Source organism: Geospiza fortis, unplaced genomic scaffold (assembly GCF_000277835.1).
Source record: "Geospiza fortis unplaced genomic scaffold, GeoFor_1.0 scaffold70, whole genome shotgun sequence".
Taxonomy (NCBI): Eukaryota; Metazoa; Chordata; class Aves; order Passeriformes; family Thraupidae; genus Geospiza; species Geospiza fortis.
In genome coordinates this window covers 203,996-229,406 of record NW_005054317.1, presented here as the reverse complement: position 1 = coordinate 229,406, position 25,411 = coordinate 203,996, and the positions used below count along the sequence as shown (strand labels likewise).

Below are 25,411 nucleotides of genomic sequence, written 5' to 3'. Positions count from 1 at the left end.
TTCGTCCTTTTTACATCTCTAATTTTTAATGCAGTTCTGTTTTGTATCAAAGGCAAAAATAAATCAGCACATCTAAAATGCTAATAATTATTATTAATAATTCTTTTAGCCCTTTCTAAGGCATTCTGTACAGAATCCTCATCTCAGTTGCATCTTGAGCACCTTGGGCTGCTGAGCAGATGCTTCCTATTGAAGTGATTTTTATTCATCTTTGTGAAAAGCAGAGAATCCAATTGAATCCCTCTCCTCCTTCAGCCTCCCGAAGGCCAGGGGCTATTTGGTGAATTTAACTTCAGTTACATCAAATGAAACAAATCCATTCTGACCCTTGAGGAAGCCTCATGTTTTAGATCATAGGTCGCTTCTAAATAGAGGGATGGGAAATGAATGTCTCCCTGGATGGATGATCCTGTAACTGTCTCCTGCAAGGGTTTTCACTGTTTGCTTTGAAATGAGTGGCCTGGTCATTTCTAAACAGGCTGAAATTTGAGTGCATAAAGTGTTTATAAAATATTTATTTATGAATATAGAAATTTTATATAAAATATATTTACATATCAATATTTTATATAAAATTTATATATTCACATATATTTATATATACGAATAAAATATATTTCTATAAAAATATAAATATAAATTTTATATAAATTATAAATATAGATTTTTATATATTTTATATATATAAAGTATAAATAAATATATATAAAAACATAAATATATAAACATATTTATGGTTATATATTTATGTTTTTATATGTGTGTGTGCACACAATAAGTTAAATTACTGTATTTGCATGGTTTAACCATGGTGGCAGTCCGTGGAAAATAAAATCATCTGGGAGATGTATCTATAGATATATTTTTGTTTTTTTTCAAAACCATTTTGTGCAACAGGCAGTAGCTTTAGCCTTGGGCTCTTGAATCTGATATCACATTTATCTTCCCTGAAAATAATCAGAGTACATCAACATCTGATGTGCCTGAGAGGGAAACAAACACAAGTGAAGCAGCTCAATGTGGAGCATATGAAATGTTTCGAATTATTCCTGAGCTATGAACTTTGAAATTTGATATTACACACCTGTAATGTGTTTTCATGAATGTTCCCATACAAATGCAGTTATACCTTCTATTTATAAATAAGGATAATCAGGTTTTTGCCTGGTGTGGGCACATGAGAAGTGCTGGAAAGCTCATACACTAAAGTTTATTTCTTCCTAATAATTAATAATTAGGTGTTGCCTGGGAGGTGGTTCAGATTCCTTCTGTTTTGGGATATTGTTTTATTTGGGTGCTCCTCTCTGAGGAACAACTTCATCCTGTCTTTGGCATTGGCCCTCTCAGTGGCAGATGTTATCACTCAGAGCAGACAAGAAGATTCAGATTTATATTTTCTTTTTCTTTTTTTTTTTTTTTTCATAAGTGACTTGCCCCCCAGGCATTTTTTGACAGGGAGGATATAATTTCAAATTAAATGTGAATGTGGAGGCTTTCCAAAGCTCCAAACTGCAGAGATTTCTCAGCGTGGCTCAAGGAGAAATAAAGCTCTCCATGCAGATGGGCTGCTGTGGTGGGAGGGGGCAGCTCTGGTACCAAAGCCTGAGTTCATTGCCTTGTACAAATTTGGACACGAGAGAGGTCCTGTCCATCACTGAGCTGCTTCCATTCACTCTTTAACAACCCCTTCCCTTCTGGAAACCTAAGAAAGGCCAAGCAGGATTTTTCCCTTCTACCTTTTCCCCTGCACTTCCAGATGGTGACTGGTGCTTTAACATCTTATTTATCAGGTGAGTCTCCAGCATCAGTGAGCACAGGTGTTCTTAAGAGGAAGAATTTGGTGCCAAAGCAGGAATTCAGAGGGCCAGGAAGGGCTTTTTGTGCCTGCCAAGGTGTTTGCTCTCATTTTGGATGGGGAGAGGTGCAATGAGGAGAGGATGTTCCTCTTCATCGTGGTGGGGTTTTTTCAGCTATTCCAGGAAATTGGTGTCGGTGATTTGTGTGGCTTTGGAAGGAAAAAAAAAACCTTAACTCTCCAGATCTAAAACATGAAAGGATGAAAAACATGAAAGGATCCAAAGTGTGAAAGGATGTCCCAAGTTTAAGAGCAGAACTTTGTTCCTGATGAAACAGAGCACAGAGGAATCTCCGTGCTCCTTGCCTAAATCTCCATTTCCCAGTCCCAGCCCAGACAAGGTCAGGTTTGCATTATCTGGAGCTGCTCCTCTCTGTGTGGGCTCTGCCTGACTGAGGACATGCCATCTCCTCACAGTTTGCCTTTCATTTCCCCACCTTTATTCTCCTTTTTACCTTTTGTTCCAGCAGCTGGCCTGTGTTTCACCTCTTGCTCTGCTCCTCCCTCTGCAGTGCTCCTGTCCCCAGCCCTGCTGGCTCTCAGGGGTCCTGCAGCTCCAGAACTTTCCCTTCCAGGATGTTTTGGGGCCAGTGTTGGTTTGATGCTCCTGTCCCCAGTTCTGCCAGCTCTCAGGGGTTCTGCAGCTCCAGAACTTTCCTATCCATGATGTTTTGTGGTTACTGTGGTTTGATGTTCCTGTCCCCAGCCCTGTTGGCTCTCAGGGGTCCTGCAGCTCCAGAACATTCCTATCCAGGATGTTTTGGGGTCAGAGTGGTTTGATGTTCCTGTCCCCAGCCCTGTTGGCTCTCAGGGGTCCTGCAGCTCCAGAACTTTCCCTTCCAGGATGTTTTGGGGTTACTGTGGTTTGATGTTCCTGTCCCCAGCCCCGTTGGCTTTCAGGGGTTCTGCAGCTCCAGAACTTTCCCTTCCAGGATGATTTGGGGTCAGTGTGGTTTAATGCTCCTGTCCTGAACCCTGCTGGCTCTCAGGGGTTCTGCAGCCCCCAGAATTTCCCCAGCCAGGATGTTTTGGGGTCAATGTGGTTTGGTGCTTGATCAAGGACTGTTTTCATCAGGCATCTGTTAATTCATACATCTCTTGGAAATAATGAAATTGCAGAAATATGTGTGCAGGCAGGGTCTGTCTCCCTGCACCAAAATCTCTTCCTCTGGATCACCTTTTTTGAGATGTGGCCACGAATTTCCTTTGTGCCCCCACATTCGGGTGGTTTTTCCTTCAGTGCTGAGCATCCAGGCTCGGAAAGGAGCAGAGCCAACTCGGAGAGCTTTAACCCATAATAAGTCTGATGTCCTCGGGGAGAAGGGAGATTAAGGAGCCCAAATTCTCCAGGAGATTGTCACTTGGCTAATGATGATCGTAGCCCCTGGCAGTGGGGGATGATAGCGCTGATACTTAGCAGGGGTTGTGAACCAATTAGTCTGCTCAACAAAACACTCGGTCCATTGGGTGCAAATGTTAGGAATATTTATAGGCCTGGCTCTGCAGCCAGCTAATCAAAACTGGAGAAAGCTACTTAAGAGCCTGTCCCAGGCTCTGCAGAGGCCCTGGGATTACACAGCTGACAGATAAACAAATGTTTGCCCGTGTAAATATTAGGACTCAAAGACTGTATTTGAACTGTTTCTGGGTTTCCTGGTGGTGTAAAATCAATTAGGGGCGATTAGAGCAGGCTGGAGTGCGCTCCCCTGTGGAGGGCAGGCTCTGGAGGTGGCTGTCCATGGGAATTCTCCTGTTGGCTTCTCCCAGCCTGGCTTTTGGGGTGTCCCATGGAGGGGGTGTCATCAGCTGGCCAGGTAAAATGGGAGCAGCACAATGAGAATTCAGGTGCTTTGCATTCATTTGTGCTTCAGCCCTGAGTGTTCCTATCAACTCCTTAACCCACTAACTCCCAAACCTGCTGATTTTCCAAAGAATGGCCCTGTTGGAAATAAACATTGGTCTCACAGTCAGAGCTGTCCAGCACCTTCTGCTGCTGAGGCAGAGACTTGGTCCTTGCATGAAGTCCAATAGTGGAGTTGGAGAGAAAAGAATTCATCTTAATTTACAGGCTGGCTTAAATGTTTCCAAGGGTTTGTTTCCATTTCTCTGTTGGCTTGTTTATTTATTTGCGCTTCATTTCAAATTTTCAGGGTGTTTTCCCCTCTGATCTCAGGCCTCAGTAGCAGAAACATCTGTGTAAAACAGACAAGAGTAAGAAAAACCCACAGGCTTCCCTGGAAAAGCTTTCGGAAAGCTGAGAGTATTGATTGCTGAGATTGAAGGCGTAAATGTGGTTATACAAGTCTTTACAGAGAATCTGCAAATAGAAGAACAGCTTCTAACCCTACTGCTCAGCTCCTCACCAAAACATTCTGCCTTGCTGTTTTCCAGCTGTTATTTTACAGCAAGTGATCATTTTGAAATACAGCCATTTTGGGTTTGGGGCTCAAGGTTGTTTTCTCCAGTTTATTTGAAAAAATCACGTTAAACTGGGGCATTTATTGCACTTGGCAAGCTCCACACTAGGTCTTTACTTAAAGAAAAATCAAATTTTAATAAAAGCCAGGTTGCAGATTGTTCTGGCGAGCACAATGTGATTTTATTTTTTTATTATTGTTATTACAGGGTTTTTTTACACCCTCCTGTGTGTAAAAGCTTTCTTTATGCTGCTGCTACTCAGGCTGTAAATGGATTTAAGTGCAGTGGGTTTAATACACAGATGTTCTTTCTGATGGCTCCTATGTGTTGAAAATGACATAATGTCATTTTTGAGCCTGAAAAGCACCATTCTCATTGGTCCTGGTCATTGTGTTAACAGTGCCCTTTATTTGTAGGTTTTCTTCAGGGTTTTTTTTTTTTTTTGCTTTCTTTTTGTTCATGTGTGTATCAGAGACACAACACACTGGCAGTTAAATGGGGTAAAAATGATCTTTTGGAGAGGATGGTCCAAGTCCATGGAGACTCTCCGGGGATCTCATTAAAGCATTCTTTCCTAATCCAGTGTACTGCAATATCAGCTCTCTGAATCCCCACAGTGTGCCTTCCTGATAGGTTAGTTTACACAGAATTAATTGTCTAATTTCGCAAACAACCAGTACAGTGCACATTGATTTTTATTTATTTATTTATTTCGCTGTCTACTTTTCATCTGGTGTGTTGCTCTTGTGGATTCTGCTTTGTAATTCAAGGTAGTTTTTACAACCCATCTCTATTTACACCACTTTTTTATAGCCCATATCAATAGGAATCATTATTTATTTTTATCATTCTTCTTTTTGTCCTTCCACTATATAAAAATTGCTGGTAATTTAAGCAATGATTTTTTGCATTCAAAAAACCAAGGAGGTTTCAGAAAAGGAAATTCAGATTGTTTAAGGCTTCAGTGGTTTAGATGCTCCAGAGACTGATCCTGAATGAGGAGCTTGGATTTTCCTCGTCCTCAGAGGTCACCTGGCTGCTTTGGTGGCACTGGAATAGCACAGGGAAAATGAGCCTTGCCCAGAACAAAGGACCAGCAACAGGAAATCAGTTGATACAGAAGCACAGAAAAATTCATTTGAATAAAATGGCATGGTCTGGGCTGTGAATTTGGCTTGAATAGTTTTTTAATATATTTGGAGGATCTGTTTTAAGGTAAAGTTCTTGAAATGTAACTTGCACAGAGGATTTTTGCATTAGAACCAGAGAATGATTCAGGTTCACAAAGACCTTCAGGATCATCAAGTTGAACTTACTGCCTGTGGTTTTAACCACATGAGAAAGATGGATTTACTCAAAATATCCCTCAGCTTGCTTTGGCCAGGGTGGCTGCTAAAAACCTGCTGCTCCCAAATACCTGCTCCAAACTGCTTGGCTCCTCATTCTTCTGCCCTCAGGAGACAGATTCCCTTTCCCTTTCCCTTTCCCTTTCCCTTCCCCTTCCCCTTCCCCTTCCCCTTCCCCTTCCCGAGGGAATAGGAATGAAAAGATGCAGAAATGAGACACTTTGGTTTATGTAAGTGAGGGAGACTGAGGCAGTAGGACAAGGTGAGAGAAAGGACAAGTCAGGATAGCTTATTTGGAAGGCATAAAAACCCAGACAAAGCAGTAAAATTATCCTCAAAAGCCTGTTGTGATTCAGGAAAATGTGGTAACACTAGGATTTCATCTTCTGTTTCTCATTTACATACACAAAACATTTTCCAGTGAAAACTACAACTTTTTGTGGAAGAAGTGAGCATTTTGGACAATGTTCATCTTCTCTGTGTTCCCCCCTTTGCCAGCATGTCTAGGATGGTGAATAGAAAAGAAGTCAGGGAAAGTTTGCTTTGCCATCTCATTTATTGTCTTTTTAGCTCTTGCTTCTATTAAAGAAATTCAGGAGTAGTGGGAATTTACACTGGGAATTTACATTGCCACAACTGTCCCAAACTCCTTTTGCAGCGGGGATTGCATCTCCCTGGGTCTGAAAAATTGAAAATGTAAATGGGATTTCTCCATCACCCCAAGTTTCCAGCAACTGCACGCTGGGCTTGAGCAGACCTGAGGCTGTTCCCTGTTGGGAGGGAATGTGGGACAATCCTGTCTGGCCCTGTGACAGGGATGTGACAGCGAGCAGAGCCCCCAGAGCTGTGTCCCCTCCTGGCCCCGCTGGCAGCGTGCACCTTTTCCTCCCGTCAGCTCTTATCTGGGGCTGGTGACATCACACACTAAACAACACTTAAGGCAGGTCTCTTCCCATTAAAAGATGAATTCCCAGCACAACTGAAACCTTTGTCACCAACTTCAATGGGGCTCAGCTCCCACCTCGTGGCTCCATGGGAGGAGGAATAAATTGCTGCCGTGACTGCGACTGTCAGTGCAGTGCACTGGAAGGATCATTAGCAGTCAGTCAGTCATGGAGCTGCTTGTCTGATGAATAATAGAACTGAAATGTTGCCTTCCAAGTGGGTAAAGTGATTTTAGCAGATTAACATGAGTGTAGGCAGCCAAGAAATATGGCATGAAAACCAAGTGTGAGAGGAGTTCTAGACAGAAGACATCAACTTTTCCGTCTGTCTGGCGTCCAAAGCATGCTGTGGATTTTTGTGTAAATACTGCACCAGGAAGTTGTTATGTTAATTCTGCACCAGGAAGTTGTTTGGGATCAAGAAGTCAAAGTCTTGTGTAACTAGGATTTGTTTCTTTATTTTTTTGTCAAAGTGGGTTGATGTTCTTGAGGAAGATTTCAGTGAACACCCTTCTCCCTTTTCGCTTCTTGTCAAAAATACCTTTGGAACTTGTTAGAGGAGCTCCTTTGTAAGGTGTTCAAGACCAGCTTGGATGGGATTGGAGCAACCTGGTCTAGTAGAAGGCGTCCTTGCCCATGGCAGGGGCTTGGAACGAGATGAACTTTAAGGTCCGTTCCAAACAAAACCAATCTGTGATGGCACAAGGATGATAGACCACGTTTTATTGGAAACCCTGGCTTGGAAACTCTAATTCCTGACAGAAAGATGGTGAGACCAGCTGGTGCAGAGAACCTGTGGGACAAAGACAGGTGCTGTGTTTGCAGATCTGCTACCTCTGAGCAAAGCAAGCAACAATTAAAGCAGGAGAAAGGCAGCCCAGTGTAGTTTTAATCATTAGTCTCAGTTTGTCGTTGGCCTTAACGCTGCGTGAAGCTTTGTGAGAGCATAAAGGCAGCTCTGTAATGCTGAGCCTTTTAACCAGCCCTGTTTGTGGATTGTGATTGGCAAAGCCATTGACTTCATATTCTTTCATGTTCTTTCTGTTCCCCCCTGTTTTGATGTTATCCTGCAGTCATCTTAGCTGCGTATTAAACAAGAGACTGCTTCAATATAAAATGATCAAAGGGCTGGGGGAACACAGGCCCATAAAGAATATATGGAGAGCTCAGGGAGAATGGTGAGTTGAATTTAAAGGCTTTTTCAAGCTGCTTAATTCCTGCTTAGATTTCTGGTGTCACCAATAGGCAACAGTCCCTTTCTTTAAATCTTTTACTAAGGATTGACTGGCAGAATCGCTGTTTTACATGAGGTTTAAAGAGTAAAAGGCCACCCTGAAGGTCAAACCCTAGGAGATTTCCTCTAAGAGCTCATTGATTCTCCTAGATTTTTGACTAGGAGAGAGACCAGTCCTTCCTAGATCTGCAGCTTGGATACAAGTGCCTCAGTATGTGCCAGCACAGAAGGCAGGAGCCAAAGTGTAAGGGCAGGAAAAAAATTAGAGAGAAAGATGCTGTGGGGCAGACAGACAATGATCTCAGTCTTGTATCATTCAAACTGGTGACATTATTAGCTACTGGTCCATGAAAAAAAGGGCAGTATTATTTTATCTGTCTCAGAAATGGATTATGTTAACAATGAAATTGGGCAGGATAAAGATTTATGGCCCCATCCTCAGCTTGAGTAAACAGGCAGAGGACCTGAGTGTGTGGGGATGGAAAAGCTGGGCTATAAATGCTGGGGATCTGGTTTTCTTCACATACAGACACAAATTCAAGGATGCTGTGACTGCACAGGCAAGTAACTGTCTCTTTTTTATACCAAAAAAATTCAGATGAGCATGTCTTGCCTCTCTAACCTCATTAGAGTGCTGGCTTTGTGAGCTGCCCAGTGCTGTGGCAGTGATTAGCAAAAGCCTACCCCATAAGCAAACTCTGTATTTGTGCTATTACCTACTCCTGTGATATTTCAATCTGATTCATTAGAGAAATTAGCATTTTTATGGACTAATTAGGGGAAAATGTTGCTGGTACCCTTCCTGATATACAGAGATTTTTCAAACAACAAAGGCACATAGAAGTGAAACATGATTCAACCCCCTCCCAAAAAGGGAGAAAAGCAAAATGATTATTCTAATTAATATAGAATGTTGGGGAGATTTGAACTTAAAACCAGGAATTAAGACATGGTTAGATTGCTGCACTACTGGCAGTTTGTCCAGTCTTTTTGAATTTGTAATTCCAGCTCTCTTTCAGCTATTTTGGTTCTTGAGGCATAAAAATATTTTAAAAGCTGTCAGTCAGTCACTGAATTTTTTGTGACAGTTGCAAAATGCACAGTAATGAGAATGAATAGTAATGAGTGCATTATTCAGCAGCTATAAATACCAATTGATTTCCACTGTAAGTTTACATATTTCAGTCAACATGCATTTTTAGCCTTATTTTTTTCTCCTCTTTAAAACCAGGCTCAAGTTTTATTAGACTGTAGCTAACAGTCATTCGGACATGTCTTGGTTTCCTTAATGAACCACTTGCTTTTGAAGTTTAATTCTAAATCTGCCTGTGTGTCACTTGCTCCTGCTCACGTTTTCTGCTTGCCAGGGGGGTAAAAATGGGTGTCTGGGACTAAACATCTGAGGTCTTTGCAGAGGAAGTGGTTTGGTTTTTTTTTCCTTTTCTGAGAAGGTGGAGCAGCATCATTTTAATCAGTGCAGACATCTCCTGTTTTGATGGTTATGTTCTGATAATGATCATGCTTTGCAGAGGCTCAGAGCAGCAAACCCTTCATTCTGGGCTTCTGTGCAAAAGGCAAAAATCTCCATCTTGCACAGAGGGGAGAAGTTCAGTTAGGCCTTCTGGTGTCAGGGGAGGTTGATCAGGCTTTAATTGGCTCCAGCTGACTGGCTTTTGGGCCATGCTGTTGCTCACCTGCGGTTGGACACTTCTCAAATATGTATGGAATTTTGTATTGCCTTTGAAAGCATTGCACCAAGTCAGAATAATTATTTAAAATGAGAGTTTGCAGTGAATGCACTCTGATGAGCAGAGTGAAGCGAAGAAAGAAGGAGAAACCTTCTCCTTGACCAGAAGGAGGGGGGTTTGCTGCCCATCACCCAGTTAAGAACTGGAAGTGGATAAAACTTGAGTCAGCCTTCACAAAATGTGGCCACTGGTGATGCACCAGTGACTGAGATCTCCTGACAACACTGAAATTCAGGGAGCAGGAGAAACCATTAAAGTTGTGGAAGAATATAAGTAGGGAAGGACCTTTGGAGATCCTCTTGTTGAACATTGGCGTTGAACTTAATGTTGGCTTTGAACTTAAATCAGGCATTGAACTTAATGTTGACTTTGAACTTAAATCTGGTTGCTCTGGCCTTTGTTGGGTTGAAAATAGGAATTGGGCTTCTCTCTCCATGCTGGACAAGCCCAGTTCTCCCAGCTCTCCTCCTAAGTTATGTGCTGCATTATTAGAACCCTAGATACCAAGAATTTTAAACTTCTGTGTTAAAAACCACAGACCTTCATCTCCACCTGGGATTTGATTTGCTTTTCCTCCTTTTTTCCCTGCAGTTTGGGCCAGGTTTCTGTAGCTCTCCTGGGCAGTCCCCAGTCCCACCTTCTGTTCACTTTCCTTCTGTGCTGGAGCTTGCTCAGGGATCCCATGTCCAGCCAAGCCAGCCTTCTGCCACGTCTGCTCTGCTTCCCACTCACTGGGGTGGGTTGTTCTCGTACTTTGAGAAGGTTTTCCATGAGGATCAGGGAGCTTTCCTGTGCCCTTCTGCCCCCAGGGCAGCCACCATGGCCTTGCAACACTCACCTCCTCGAGCAAGCCAAACTGCTCCCTGAATTTCAGTGTTGTCAGGAGATTTCAGTCGCCTGTGGGCACATTTGGTGAAGGCTGACTCAAGTTTTATCCACTTCCAGTTCTTAACTGGGTGATGGGCAGCAAACCCCCCTCCTTGATGGCCTCTCACTCTGGCCTCCAAGAATTTACTCCCAACAACCCTGTTTCACAGCATAACATCCCTGAGAAATAGTTCTGACTCAGTAATCTCTTCTGAGGAAAATTCTGTTGTCTTGGCATTGTTTTAAACTCCATTTACTCCTATACAATTCCTTTTCCAGCAGAAACCTGTATTTTTTTCTAGTAGAAAAAAAAATCCTATTGGGCTCCAAGTACTTGGAGTACCATAATAAATTAGTCATTTTCTTGATGACCTTTCTTGCCGAGGGATTGTTGGTGTGATGTCTTGGTGCATGTCTGTGGGCAGAAGGAGTTAACAGCACACTTGAAGCCTGGAGTGCCAGTGTAAAGCACTCCTTGAATTGATGACTTTTTTTCAGTTGCACTTTCCTCCTTGTGCTTTCAGCAGTGCACAAGTTGGGATGCTCAAATTGCCCATCTTGACCTCGGCTGTCTCCTGTGTTAATCAAATGCCCTGTGCTGCTACTTGGGCCATTAGCTGGGACTCGGAAGTTTTATTTCTGGCTCTGCAATTATCCCACTGCTGTAATTTCCTTATCTGGATTGGGGATGAATAACAAAGCTCTCCTTCTTCGCAGAAGGCTCGGAGATTTGATGATGAAAAATGCTATATAAGGGTTCAATGTTGTTATGGGAACAAATATCACTTTGTTTGCATGGCTTGACCATCTTAACAAGCAAGCAGGGAGTTGATGACCAAATCAAGATAAGAATTGAACAAATGAGGGATAATGAGCAACTTCAGACTATAGACTTCATTTTTTCCTTCTGCTTGAAAGTCATTCCCTTTTTTATGTCTGTCTGTAGAGGATTTTTTAGTCTGTAAATTATTTGCCAGTTGGTGTAGAAATCTTTTAATTCGCTTCTTTCGTCATTTGCTTATCATTTTAGATGCCAAATAAGTTACTTATTAGTTTGTGTGATCATTAGCAATCTCAGCACAGAATCACATATTATAGGGTTCAATTTCCAATTTCAATATTGGACAATTTTCAAGTGCATTTAAAGGGCATTTCCTGGGGGAAAAAAAAAGTGAAAATTATAGTTTAACTGTGAACTATCTTTATAACAGGAAAAAAAATCATCCTTCATTAAAACTGTGCTCTAAATCTGTTATGAAAAGGGCAGCAGAAAACAGATCATTTAAAAAACTTTCAAACTTCTTTGCCTGTTATTTTAACTCAATGCCATGGGTTAGGTCCTTGTGATCTTTCAGAGTTCATGCTCATGACAGCTTGTATGACATTGACTTATGATTTGTAGAGTGAAAAAAACATCCTCAGTTCTATTTGCATACAATTTTTAACCAGGAAACATAAGGAAATGGTTTGTCGGGTGGGGTAAAAAAATTTTAACTTCAAAAGCCTACACTGATTATTTGAGTTGAAGAACGTCAAACTGAGAGAAGGTTTAGATGGGATATTGGGAATTAATTCCTCCCTGTGAGGGCAGGGAGGCTGTGGCTGCCCCTGGATCCCTGGCAGTGCCCAAGGCCAGGCTGGACATTGGGGCTGGAGCATCCTGGGACAGTGGAAGGTGTCCCTGCCATGGCAGGGTGGGGCTGGATTGGCTTTAAGGTCCCTTCCAACCCAAATCTTTTGGGGATTCTGTTTCTCTGTGCTGAGAGTTGCTCCATTGTGCCTAAGAATGACAATAACTTTGGGTGTGAATAGCTGAAAAATTAGTATATCTTCAAAAATACAGGGCAAAGTTTTCTGGCTGCTTTCATTCCTGAAACCCCAATATTGTGCTAAGCTTCCAAGGGTCTCCTGGAAAATGCTGGCTATTTCTCAGCTGCTGTGCAAACACTCAGGATGCTGCCTTCGCTTGGGGAAACCCTTTTTTCAGCCCACGTGCTGTCGGGTTTGCACATCCTCCATGGTGAGGAGCTCAAAGTAACGCAGCTTTGAGCACTAGGAGGTTGTTAAAACCAGTGTGAGTGCTGCCTGAACCTCGAGGCCATTAAATGCAGAATCATTCTGACTAATGGGCAGGTGCTGAACGCGCCGAGTTTTACCCCAAAGTGCTGGCAGGGCTGCTGGTGCTGTCGGTTTTGCTCGCTGACTTTTATGGACTCTCAGGATTTATCGAGCCAGCAGGGGAACACTGACAGAGGTGATTCTGCCCCAGTCCCAGGTGCCCTCAAGGGGCAATAAGAACACCTGGTGTGCTCTGTAAATTTAAACTCAACTCGTTCATGTCGTGGCACGGGGTTTAACTGCTGAGCACTCACTGGAGGTGTGAACATGAAACCTGGGTGATTCTGCACAGACCTTGACATTTTCTTAAGGGAAAAAATGGCTCTGCTGTGGCTGGGTAATGACAAGGCTCAGAGAGAGACTGTGCAGCAACGAGCCTTTGCCCGGGTGCTGGAGCCAAGGCGATTTTCTCCTGGTAACTATTTTAACAGCTTTTAATGCCACATATCCATATTATTAAGTTCAGCACCTGAATTATGTACTGGCAAAGAGCTATTACATTTCTTATGCCCGAGCAGTCGAGGACCCAAATCTGGCCCAACAGACTTGATTTACAAAAATGTGTTCATGGCTGCCTTCTTTTACTGGTGCAGTGAATCACAGCAATTGTCAGCCAGCATCATGTGGGGGCCCAGACAGCTGTGATTAGTATTGCAAGGCTCTCTTCATATTCTTCATATTCCAGTAATAAATAAACAGTTGTTTGAGCAACTTGGAGCACTGAGCTTGGAGTAATTATGAGCCACCTTATTCTATATGTCCCACAGAGTACAAACATGTTTTTATTAATTTCATTTTCCTGGTGGGAAAAGTTGAAGTATGGGCAAAGCATGTCTACTAAACCAGACTTCTTAATTTTATTCCTGTACAATTAATATCTCCTACTGTTGCTAAAAAGAAAATAATCATATTATTTAAGGAACAGAAAAATGCTTGCGCTGACTCTTCTCAGCACACTGCATCTTTGCTGGTTGTGTTCAAAATGCACATGGGTAAAATTACATCAAGGATGTTTATTTCTTTATTAAAGAGTTTCTTTTTTTCTCTTGTTGTTTTTCTCAGCCCGTATTAATTTAATGTACTTGCTGTTAGTCAGACATCACTGTAAATGCTCCCCTTAGCACATTTGCATTGCTGTGGCATCCATAAGCTGTAAGGACCTTGACCTTTTGCTGGGAAAGTTTATCCACTTCACCCTGTGCTATTTTCCAAGCTGGTTAAAGCATCTTTTTATTGCTTGACAGAACCTCCTCCTTGAAAACCCTTCAGCTGTTAACATGCACGAGGGCAGCTCATGCCTCACTGGTGGCGCTCATGGGGACAATGGATGGGGACAGTGCCCAGCCCTGAGTGCTGAGATTTGGGTCCTTTCCTCCCTTTGCCACCCACAGGTCCCTGAAATAGGATCAGCCTTGGTGGAGTGCCCTGAGAGCAGAGTCAAGGCAGGTTTGATGTGAGAGCAGTGCTGGGGGAGCAGGTTGGCTTCAGGAGCAGCCAGAGCTCCATCCTGGCCAGAATTCCCTCCTTTGATGCCACTCTTCTTTCTCAAGTCCTCCAGGACAAATCTGTGAATTACCTTCCTCTGTTCTGCAGGGATCTGCAGCAGGCACAGCTCAAGTGATATTTAAATATTTATTTGTCATTTCCAGAGCATTATCTGAGGCTGACTGGCAGGTTCTGCCTTTGTCATTCGTGTGTGTCTGTCGAGGAGCAATGCATGGGTGTAATGTGAAGGTCACATTGCAGCAGGGACTGCTCATCCCTCTTTGTTTGCTCCTCCTGTGCCAGCTGGAGGTGCAGGAGCCTGGGAAGCTGCTGGTGCCATCTGTGGCATGGCCAGGGGCAGGGGGTGATGCTCAGACACCGAGCAGCCCCAGCTGGACACGGGGATCAGGGATCTCTGACAGCCCCAGAATTCTGGAGGGAGCCCCTGAGCAGGCTCTGAGCTGCAGTGGGTGCCCTTGGGCACACAGATCAGCTCTGCCCCTGCTCTTTGTCATGGGAAATATTTCCAGTGGGTTTTGGGGAGCAGTGAATTTTTCTTGTTTAAATTCAGCCTGAAACCACCTCTGTGTCCTGCTGCCTCTCTGTGCCACACTGCCAGGCAGGAGTGACCAGCTGAGTGCAGGGAATTGTCACCTGCAGTCCCTCGCTGGGGCACTTTCAGCTCCTCTGACCTTTGGGGAACTGAAAGACAGAGTGACTGTCCTTGTGGAACATCAGGGCAATAAAATGCTACTGCAGGAACCCAGACATGCAGACACTTTGCCCATACCCACAGAGGAAAAATTAGATTTTAATTTTTAAAAATCCCAACAGATTTACCATACCAGGGCAGCTCACTTGGATTCAGGCCACAAGGTTTCTAGGACAGTCAGAAATCCCAGTTAGGAAGGGTGCAGGTTTTTCCCTTGTACTCAAGGCATGAAAACCCAACAACAGGCTGAGTTTTCAGTGCAGACTGGAGACAGGTTTCCTCATTAAGACAGACCTGGTTTCAGTTATTCCTCAGTGAAATAAACCCTGGGGTTGAATTTTAAACTTAAGGAACTTGCTGCAGCCAGGGAGGCCAGAGCTGGCTGTGCCTGGTTGTTCCGCAGGAAGAATGATGGTCTTTCCTTTTCCCTTTTCCCTTTTCCCCTTTCCCCTTTCCCTTTTCCCCTCTCCCCTTTCCCCTTTCTTCTTTTCCCCTTTCCCTTCCCCCTTTCCCTTTCCCCCTTTCCCTTTTCCCCTTTCCCTTTTCCTTTCCCCTTTCCCCTTTCCCCTTTCCCCTTTCCCTTTTTCCCCTTTTCCCTTTTCCCCTTTCCCTTTTCCCCCTTCCCTTTTCCTTTCCCCTTTCCCTTTTCCCCTTTCCCTTCCCAGGTGGGAACACCTGGAACAGAGGCCTCTGAGTCACAATTTTCCCTTCATGTTGTAGAAAAGTCTTGGGCAAAATACTGGAAAATCTTCCCTGGGGAGTTGCCGGATCCCTGCAGGAATATTGGGTTGGGGGTGCAGGAGGATCCTGGGGATTCATGGAATTCTTTAGGAAGGCAGTGGAAGGTGTCCCTGCCCGTGGAAGGAGCGTTGCAATGAGATGATTTTAAGGTCTGTTTCCAGCATTCTGTGATTCCATGATTCTCTGACAGCCCCAGAATTCTGGAGGGAGCCCTGAGCATGCTCTGAGCTGCAGTGGGTGCGCTTGGGCACAGAAATCAGCTCTGCCCCTGCTCTGCCTTTGTCATGGGAAATATTTCCAGTGGTTTTGGAGAGCAGGGAATTCTTATTGTTTAAACTCAGCCTGAAACCACAAGAACTGCTATGAATTGGCTGGTTCTAATAAACCCAGGGCTATAAATCAGCTGATTGATACTTGTACAAATATTGTATTTTTTCCCCCCAAGTTTTCCTACACTTTTCACTGGAAATATTTTTAATATAAACCCTTCAATCTGACAGCTATTTTTGCCTGTCCTCTGTCCACACAGTCCACTAATAACTTCAGCCCCACAGACCTTCTCTCCAGGAAATGCCATTAAGATTTTCTCTTAGCAAAAGTGAACAGCCCTTCAGAAATCCTTCATCAGACCTGCTTTTTCCTGTTGTGGTTTTCCTCTTGCCTTTTTATTTTTTATTTTTTTCCCATGGATAGCTGTAATTTAAAGCTTACAAGATCGATAAGTCCAAGCTGCACAGCATAAATGGGAGAAGCAGACAAACAACTGGTAAAGATAGGAGACAGCTGATGAAAATGAATTCAGCTATAAAGCATTTGAGTTACTGTTCTCTGCTGTGATTTCTGAGAGAGATTAAAAAGTAGGAGGAGGGAGAGATACAAATCATCATTCCCTCCTCCCTCAGAATCTCAGGTTGAAATAGTGCTTAATTTCTTCTTTTCCTTCCCATGTCTCTAAACAAACAGATTTTTTTTGTGTTTATTTGGAGGAGAGCTTTTAATCAATTGCAGGAGAATTGGCTTAATCCAGAGCTAACAGGGGGCAGGGTAATGGCAGGAAGTCTGGACCTTATGTAATAACAGCATCTTGTCACAGGGCTGGATCCAGGGAGTTCAGGACAAACTGAAACCCTGAAAATGGCCTCTGTTCTGCCCTGGTTGGTGGCAGAAGGATTTTTCCACTCTTTTTGCTGCCCTGGTGATTCTGCACGGGGCTGGGTTGGGGTTTGCTCTCTTTTCCAGCCCAGGCATGTCTTGCAAAGCTGGGCCAGGCTGGCACAGCTCGGTTGGGCTGTGCCCAGCTGGCACAGGCTGTGCCTGAGGAGATTTGCATTTGGCATTCCGAGTTGCAGTCACATTGCTTTGGGGAGGTGCAGGCTCTCTGAAAGGCCGAGTGCAGTGCCAGCAGGAGAGCAAACATTGCGGAGCTGAAGCCTCAATAGGAGTCAAGAAGGATTAAGGTGCAGCTGAAAGTAGAACTGGGGTTCCTAAATCGCCACAGAGCTTTAGAAAAGGTTTTCTGTTCACACCAAAAGCATAATTTATCAACAGAGGGGTCAAACTGTAAAATATACGTGCTAGTGGGGTGTGTTTCAGTGAAACTGCAAACTTCTGTTGATGGGGAGATTCTTACAAATGTTCCCTGTGTGCCATGGCCACAGAAACTCCCGGAAAGGCTAAAGATGTGTGTGTGGCAAAAAGCACTGACATTTTATGTGTTTACATCTGTGTGTGCTGAAGTTGGCTCTGCTTACCCCAAAAGATCAGGGGCACTTTGCCATATGAATTTGAAACACTCTGGGAAAGGAAGTCCAGGTGCACGTGGGCACTTTGGGAGAGGGATTGGCCCTGTCCGTGGGGAAATAAGTCTGTGTGCACCTGGTGAGATGAGAGCAGATAAGGAGATTATCAAGTAGTGACAAGAAATAAAATAGGTTAGCTGAATTCCTCTTTATCACTTCTTCTCCCTCAAGACGTCTCTCTTGAATATCTTGTCATTCATATGGAGAGGCTGGAAAGAAAATCACTTTTAAAGGTGACCCGCAGAGGTAAAACCAGACCAAAATGGTGCTTGTGTGCTCCTTCTGCTCCTGGGTGACACAGGAGTTGGTGTGGTGCTTGCACCGTGTGAGTTGTAACATTTGGGAGAGCAGGAGAAGTGGGATTCGAGCTCCAAAGTCTGTTCCACACTTTTGCTGCTCCCAGCACCCTGTGGAGCATCCTGTGACCCAGCTCTAGGTGGGAATATCGAGGTCAATGGCAGAGATGTGTCCTGTCCTTGTAGTAAAGATACAGAAATGCAGCTCTTGGGCAATGTGGTTAAAACAGGTGGAATGTATTGGGAAAAAAACCCAAACAAACAATTAAAGGATCTGTTTCCTCTTGGATTCACTTTTCTTCCACGAGCTGTTTTTATTTCTTTCCCTTTAAAGGAAAGTAACTATTGAAAATCATTTTGAAACGTGTTTCATGTTAGGAGAGCAATAACGTAGGTGGTGATTGATAAGATTTATTGTTTCTGGGTTCGTGTTACCTTTTGATTCTGAGGAAAGCTGAATCTTATCTGTTTGGTGCTGTATAAACACCTAACAGGCTTCAGAGAGCTTGTAATGTAAGCAGACAAGAAAGGCAGAGAGGGGAAATGTGCAGAAAAGTGCCTTGTTCCAAGGCCACAAACCAGGTTTAGAATAAAAATCAGATCTTCTCACTTCAGCCCATTTTTTCCTCTATTCCGTGGGGTATGTTGCTTCTGTTATTTAAATATGGAAAAAACTTCTCCTTTTCCAGGTAAATGAAGGGCAAGGAGAATGAGATCAGACAGAAACTCAGCATACAGGGGGAAAAAAATAAAGTAAAGGAATTGTACTGATAAAGGTGCTGGTTTTAGATAAATTGAACATATGACATGCCATTACACAACTCACAACTCTTTTTTTTATTTCTAGATGCAGTAAAGTGGGGAGAAGGATTCAGATGTAAAACTACAGCCTGACCATGCACTGGTGAGGAAACAGCCCCATGTACTGGTTAGAAATGCAAATTTTTCATTTTAATTAAATGTTTTGGATGTCGATTTGATTTGCCTCTCTGTCTGAATGATCACAGTTAAAGTCATTGTAACCATTTTGGACGTGTTTGATACCATTTCTGTCTGGAAAAAGCTCTTTATAAAAACACAAACGTGTGTGTGTGTGTATGTGTTTGTGCAGGTAGGCAGGTTCTGGAATGCTTCCCTGTGATTTTAATTCCCTGGAGGGTGTGGACATGCTTTCAGAGCCTGACAGCTCCGAGGTCAGATGGAGCTTGTTTGTCTTCTCCTTTTGCAGCTCAAGCAAACATTCATTTGTTATTGTGTGTGGAGCTGAGCCCTAAGCCAGGCTTTATCCTGTTGTAGCAACTAATTGGTGAGGAAATTGTGATTTTACATTTAAAAAAAAACCCACCCTCAGTTCTGGAGAAAAAGGCGCTGTGATCATTCCACCCTGATTATTTCAAGGTCAGTGTCCCATTCTGCTCCCCAGCAGCTGCTGGTGGCCACCAGGGCAGGGAGGGGCTGGATGGATTTCCTTGGATTTCCTAAAAGTTGAAGAGAAATAGCGGAAGAGCAGGGACTTCATGATGGCACTGCCAACAACCGTTCACAGGGAAAAAAAAAAGGCTTTGGAGCCCTGGAGTTATTTATGGCTTGGACTTCTCCAGGACAGTTTGTTTCCACGGGATTTTAGTGCCCATGGGCCCTTCCTGTAGGGAGATGTGCCTGGAGGAAATAATCACACTGGCAAGGGGGTTCTGTCTATTTATTTAACTATTTTTAAATCCTATTCAGAAAAAAAGAAAGAAAAAAAAACCCAACCCTCCTGTAATTCTGTTTTCTTTCTGTTTGTGGCTGCTGAAAAGGGAGTCTTGGCTACCAATGTGTGCATTTCCCATGGACTTTTACTAACAGGAGCTTCAAGGTGAAAGCTTTGCCTATAATGGGAATTATTTACACCATAACTTCCTTTAGAGCTGCCATTTTTTAGGATTTTGTGTTCTGCTTGCTGACCTTGACTACTGTAGAGAGCAGGTTTCTTATGCATCTGCTGCTGAATTTAATTTTGTGAACTTTGGTGGGCTGTACAAATCAAAACGATAAAGTTATTGACAAAATGTAGTTTGTCTGAATAGCATTTAAAATGTTTAAGGATTATTATTTTTGAAAATTCTTTTCATATACCCACTGATAAATGGATTTTTTCCATTACAACCAGCAATTGTTCCAAGTAGAAAATAATTCACTAATTTCTGATTAACCCCAGCTAATCAGGCAGGCAGTGAGATCCAGCTGCTGTGTGAGTCCAGATCTCCATAAAATCTGGTTATGTTTTCATTTATCTCACTGTGGGAGCAGCTCTGACCTGAAAAGCTGACTTCCTTGTGTGCTTGTGAGTTAGCTGATAAACTTTCCCTCTTTCCAGCCCATCCAGCTGGAAAGGCCACCATGAAAAGCTAGCTGATTTTTGGGTATGAATGAAAAAGAAGAAAGATTTACTCTATTTTTCTTAGTGGACAATCTCTGTAGCTTCTTCTTGCACACCTCCAGAACCTTCTGCCTTTTATCCCCCAAACCTTCTCCTGAAGGTTTTATTCTGTTTTTCTTAGTGGACAATATTTGTTGTTTCTTCTTGCGCACCTCCAAAACCTTCTGCTACCTTTCATCCCCCAAACCTTCTCTTGAAGGATTTATTCTGGTTTTCTTAGTGGACAATTTTTGTTTCTTCTTGCACACCTTCAGAACCTTCTACCTTTTATCCCTCAAACCTTCTCCTGAAGGATTTATTCTGTTTTTCTTGGGGGCCGATCTGTGTTGTTTCTTCTTGCACACCTCCAGAACCTTCTCTCCGGGAGGGTGTCCCATGGGCTGAGCAGCTCCATTTCCAGGGATGAGCTCTGGAAATGCAGGCACAGCATTCCAGGTGCAGACTTGAGCAGCTTCCTGCATGGAATCACAGAATCACTGAGGTTGGAAAAGACCTTTAGGGCCATCAAATCAAATCTGACTGAGTGCTGCAGCACTGCCGAGGCCACCACTCACCCATGTCCCCAAGTGCCACATCCACGTGGTTTTTGAATATCAAGGGTGTTCCAAAGTGCTGTAGCATTTAGAGCTGGATCCTGGCTGTGTCTGCAGTGTGGGTGTTTGGAATTGGAGTGTTTTTTCCCTTTGCATCCCAACTCCAAGCACCCATGTCTGTGTTTTTGTGCCGTTTCCTCTCTGTCTGAACCCATTCCCCAGGGCAGGGATCAGCCCCGTGACCTCCTTGCCCTGGGTGACCAGAGGATGAACCCAGAGCCATTCAGATGGGGCTCCAGACTGGATTAATCTGTGCTGCCCCACAAATAACTGCATTTACTCACACAGGGGCTTTTTATTTAAATGCGTTTCTCCTCTTTGTCAGAGAGAGCAATCGTAATTAAGATTGTGTGATGAACTCCCTATATTTAGAGCATTACTGGTGAATATTTTCTTTTCTGAAACCTTTTAAAATCTGTATCTGAAACCTTTTAAGAGATATTTGGCAGTGGGAAAGTTGGTAATCGTTCATTTTCATTTAAAATTCAGGGCATACTATGTGAGGCTGTGTTTATGAGGAGGGTACATGGTCCTGTCATTTTCTACTTGCTTAAAAGCTACATAAGTGGTTGAGGAAGCTCCCATCCTGAGGAGAAGAAAGGGCTCATTAAAAAGATTAGCTCATCGAGAACAAATTAAACTTCAGTGCCCTGCATAAAGATTATAATAACTGTAATAATAAATGAATTAATAATGCATTAAAGGAGAATTCCTCCAGTCAGCTTGTCACACACTTATCCTTGAAAATTGACTTCAGTGAGGTGTGTCACATGAGCTAATGGCCTTAACTGATGGATTTGGGATTTTTCCACACTCCAAAATCCACTCAAACCCATATTTCTGAATTTTTGACAGTTAGTTTGCTGGATAGACTTGCAGTAAGTTGGGCCATGCGGTGCTGTAGCTGGGGAGGAAGTTTTGGTTTTAACCTCAGGTCATCAGAACTGGGAAATCCTGAGCTCTTGGAAGCGGAAAAATTGGCAATCCCGGGCTGGGGCTGCACAGCTGCACCAGAGGTGAACATCCTGGGCTGATGTGGGTACAGGATTTAGATGGAACTGACAGAGAGTATGTTTAGATCAAATATTAGGAATTAATTCCTCTCTGTGAGGGTGGGCAGGCCCTGGCACAGGTGCCCAGAGCAGCTGGGGCTGCCCCTGGATCCCTGGCAGTGCCCAAGGCCAGGCTGGACATTGGGGCTGGAGCACCTGGGACAGTGGGAGGTGTCCCTGCCATGGCAGGGCTGGGATGAGTTGGGCTTTGATGTTCTTCCAGCCCAAACCATTCCAGGATTCCATCTGGGGAGCTTCCATAAATCTGAAGGGTTTGTTCCCACTGTTATAAATATGAGATCATCAGGATTTAGGAATTACCGAATTCAGCACTGAAATAAGAGGCACCCATAGGGGTTTAGTTGAGGAATTGTGGGTGCTGGGGCATCTCCAGACAGCAGAGAAGTGAGAGTTTGGGGATTTCTACAGTCTCCCCTGGGTAAGGGCTGAGTTTCTAATGGTTATTACACCAGGGAGAAATTGAATTAAGGGAATTGATTATCCAGACATAGTGAGACACAACTGGTTGTAAAATGCATCTTTAGGCACCTGGGTACCTTTAAAATTAATCCATTATTCACTCCTGAAACCCAAACCTGCTCCTCCAAACCCAGGCACTGCTGAAGATGGAGTTCACATGAGCCATGAGGTGGTTAATTTTCAGAATCTTGAAATAATTGAGGCTGGAAGGGACCTGGGGAGGTTCAAAAAAGAATCTGTGAGTTCCAGAGATCATGGGGAACACTTGCCCTGTTCCTACAGAGTCATGGAATGGTTTGGGTTTGAAGGGGCCTCAAAGATCATCTCATTGATATTTTCCCCCAGCCCAGGTTGCTCAATTTACAATGATTGTGTTACACTGGTGCTTCTCTGTGTCCTCAGTTACACTGCAAACAGGTATTTGTAGGGGTTGATTTAGCACTGAGCTTTGCCTATGAAAGACATGAAAGCAAATTCCTTCTGGGATGCTTTTTATTTTTAATTTGAAAATAATTGAAAATGCATCTCTAGTGTTTTGTTGCTTTTATTGGAAGGGTATTTTTTAATAAAAATCTCATTCAGCATCAAAAGGACAGCATCAATGGGGTTCTTATCAGTGCTTTGCATCATGTTAATACCAGAGCCAGCAATGAGTTGTGCAGGTATTATACCAGAACAAAGGAAATGATTCCAGGGATTTTATCAGAGAATATTTTGAGTTTGCTTGTCAAGCCATGCAATACGTGCTCTGCTTTGTTTGCTGGCTGGTGCCAGAGCAGCTGAGCAGTGGCTGGAGTTTGCACAGGGATTCTTTCCTCTCCCTGCACTGGTTTGCTTTGGCGCATCATTGGATCCACGCTGGGAAAATAGTGAGATATCAAATAAAGTAGTGAGATATCCACTAATGCTGGAACTGTTACAGCTCAGAGCAGAGTTGCCTCTGCACATTTGAAGTGGTCACTCAGGGTGCTGGAAGTGCAATCTCTTTTGCTAGGAAAATTAATCCACAAACACCAGAGGTTTATGTCCAAAAAGGAGACAGAGGAGTCCTTTTACTTTATTGGAATAAAGGCAGAGGCCATGGGGCATTCTCCTGGGGTCTCTCCAATTTTTGGAGGACTCAGCCAATTTTTATCCCAATTTCCCACATTTCCCTTTTCTCTTTCCCCATTTCTGAGGTACTTGAGAGGTTCTCAGACTTCCCAGAACACCTGATACCAAAGATCTCCCTCTAATGTACAACCCTCCTTTTAATTTTTAATTCTTATGGAATTTAGGGATTTTTCTTCCCCATTGTTTCTTTCATCTTTCAAAGTCTGACTTAATTTATAGGCAAACCTAAAGTTTATTTGTAAAAGCAAATATCTTTTTCCATTCATCAATCAGTGGAACCCTTCCCATGGTTTCTTTTCTCTCCAAGAGCTGGTTTGATCTACCAGCAGACCCACAGCTTGTTTGGAAAGACAAATCCACTATTCCTCTCACTTTTTTCAGCCTTCCCACAATAAAGACTGAGCAGTGAATTCTGAATTTTGGAGCAGGGCAGGGGCAGCCCGGGGCTGGCAGTGGATGGGGAGGGAAGCACAGCTCTGCCTGCTGGGCTGGATCTGCTCCTCCAAACCTCCCAACTTCTGCTCTCAGGGCAGCACAAGGAGCTAAATGCTGAGGTGTTCTTAAATTTCCAGTAACGAGGCCGGGCTCATTAGCACTCTCATCAAATGGCTTTCAGTTGCTATCAGTCTGACTTGGATTTGAATTGATGACCTTGAGATAAAAGGCTTTTTATTCTATTACCCATCTCCTGAGCCATCAAGTCTTTAATATGCCATGTAAAATCACTTTTCAGATGGTATTTCTTTTATGTAATATTGTCATTTGTTACTAATGATGTCTGATTTGGGGTGCTACAAGCTATAATTGTGCACAATAGTACTTTTGTTATTCCTATTATTTCAGATTTATCTGCTGTATTACCAGCTACTTGTAGACACAGAGAAAATAGATTGGTAATAGAGTGTAATCCAGTTTTATATAAACGAGTTAATAAAATCACGTAAAAATACAAAGTTAGGTTCAGCATCAGCAAAGCTCATCTGTTACTTCAGTAAATCGAAGTATAAAATTCTGCTTTGATGCTGAAATTTTGCTTTACTGCAAAAAGCTATATGGGACAAGCAAAGGTATGGAAAATAAAGGAAAAATGAGTAAGAATATGGAATACAAACATCACAGTGAAGTGTGATGTTTTTTATTTTATTGCATGGCACCCTTTTCCTCCTGAAGGCTTTTCCCTGAGGATAATATGGAGAAGATCATGTTAAACCCCAATGCACACAGGAGGGTCAGAAGTGTGACAAGGGAGCTTTTCCTCTTTTGTTTTTATGTCACTGTGTTTGTTTGGAAAAGAGAAAACTGGGAGCACTGGGACAAAAAGCTGCCTTTAGGAAGAGATGCTTTGGGAGCTCCCAGGGATGGACAACCTCTTGTCCATAGTTGATCTGGCTTGGAGGTATCCAATATGAATTAGAAAATGAAGATATTCCAAGGCTGGTGCTGCAGCTGTTCATTGTGCCAAATTAAATTATTTTCTTCCAGGGGAGATAATACCATTTCTATAAGATGTTATTTATTGGGTTTTGACACTAAAAAATAAGGGGTAGAATGCAAATCTGACACAAATTTTAAGGGGTCAGCCAGCTGAGCCCCCTGGAGCCCAGTGCACCCCTGCCTCCAGCAGAGGTGGTCGTGCCAAGGTCATTGTAGGAGCTCCCAGCAATGGGAGCTTTTTTGGAGATAATGTATGAAAATGATTAATTGTAAAGCTCAGACAGCTTTCCATATTATCTGTCCTCAATGTCCTTCTCGGTAGATTAAGGCAGCCACTGGTGGTGTTCCCAAAGTACAACTGATTGGAGCCTTCTTAATTAAAGCCTGTCATGTGTTGGAATATTGCTGCCATGTCCCTCTGCCAGCCCTCTCTGTTCATGGAGTGAGCAAAGCTCCTCCTTTCCAGGCCATGTTTGCTGAATCTCACATGGATAATTACCTCCTGTGTCCTGTGGTTAACATCTGGTAACATTTCCCCAAACACCACTTGTGTCTGGCAGCAGCCTCTCCTTGCTGACTCACGCTTGGGTTTTATCCTTTCCAACCTTTGGTCCCACTGCCTGTCTGAAAAAAACCCCATATTTTAAAGCTTGCCCTTGGTTATGCCCAAAATAAGTAGGGAATATAAATATTTTATTATATATAATAATTAATATATATAAATTAAAAATATATATTAATTATATAGATGAAT

General features: G+C 43.2%; 1 protein-coding gene across 4 annotated transcripts in view; it reads left to right on the top strand.

Annotated features, from left to right (window-relative positions):
• The first annotated feature begins 18,405 nt into the window (after positions 1 to 18,405).
• The window catches only part of CHL1 (cell adhesion molecule L1 like), a 96,949-nt gene continuing 89,943 nt past the window's right edge, over positions 18,406 to 25,411 (top strand). For 3 of the 4 annotated variants that reach the window (XM_005420154.2, XM_005420153.2, XM_031056395.1), the window contains exon 1: positions 18,409 to 18,491. The gene's annotated coding sequence lies outside the window, so the exon portion shown is untranslated. Of the gene's footprint in view, positions 18,492 to 25,411 lie in introns of all 4 variants that reach the window. The other variant, XM_031056393.1, reaches the window with a different exon arrangement.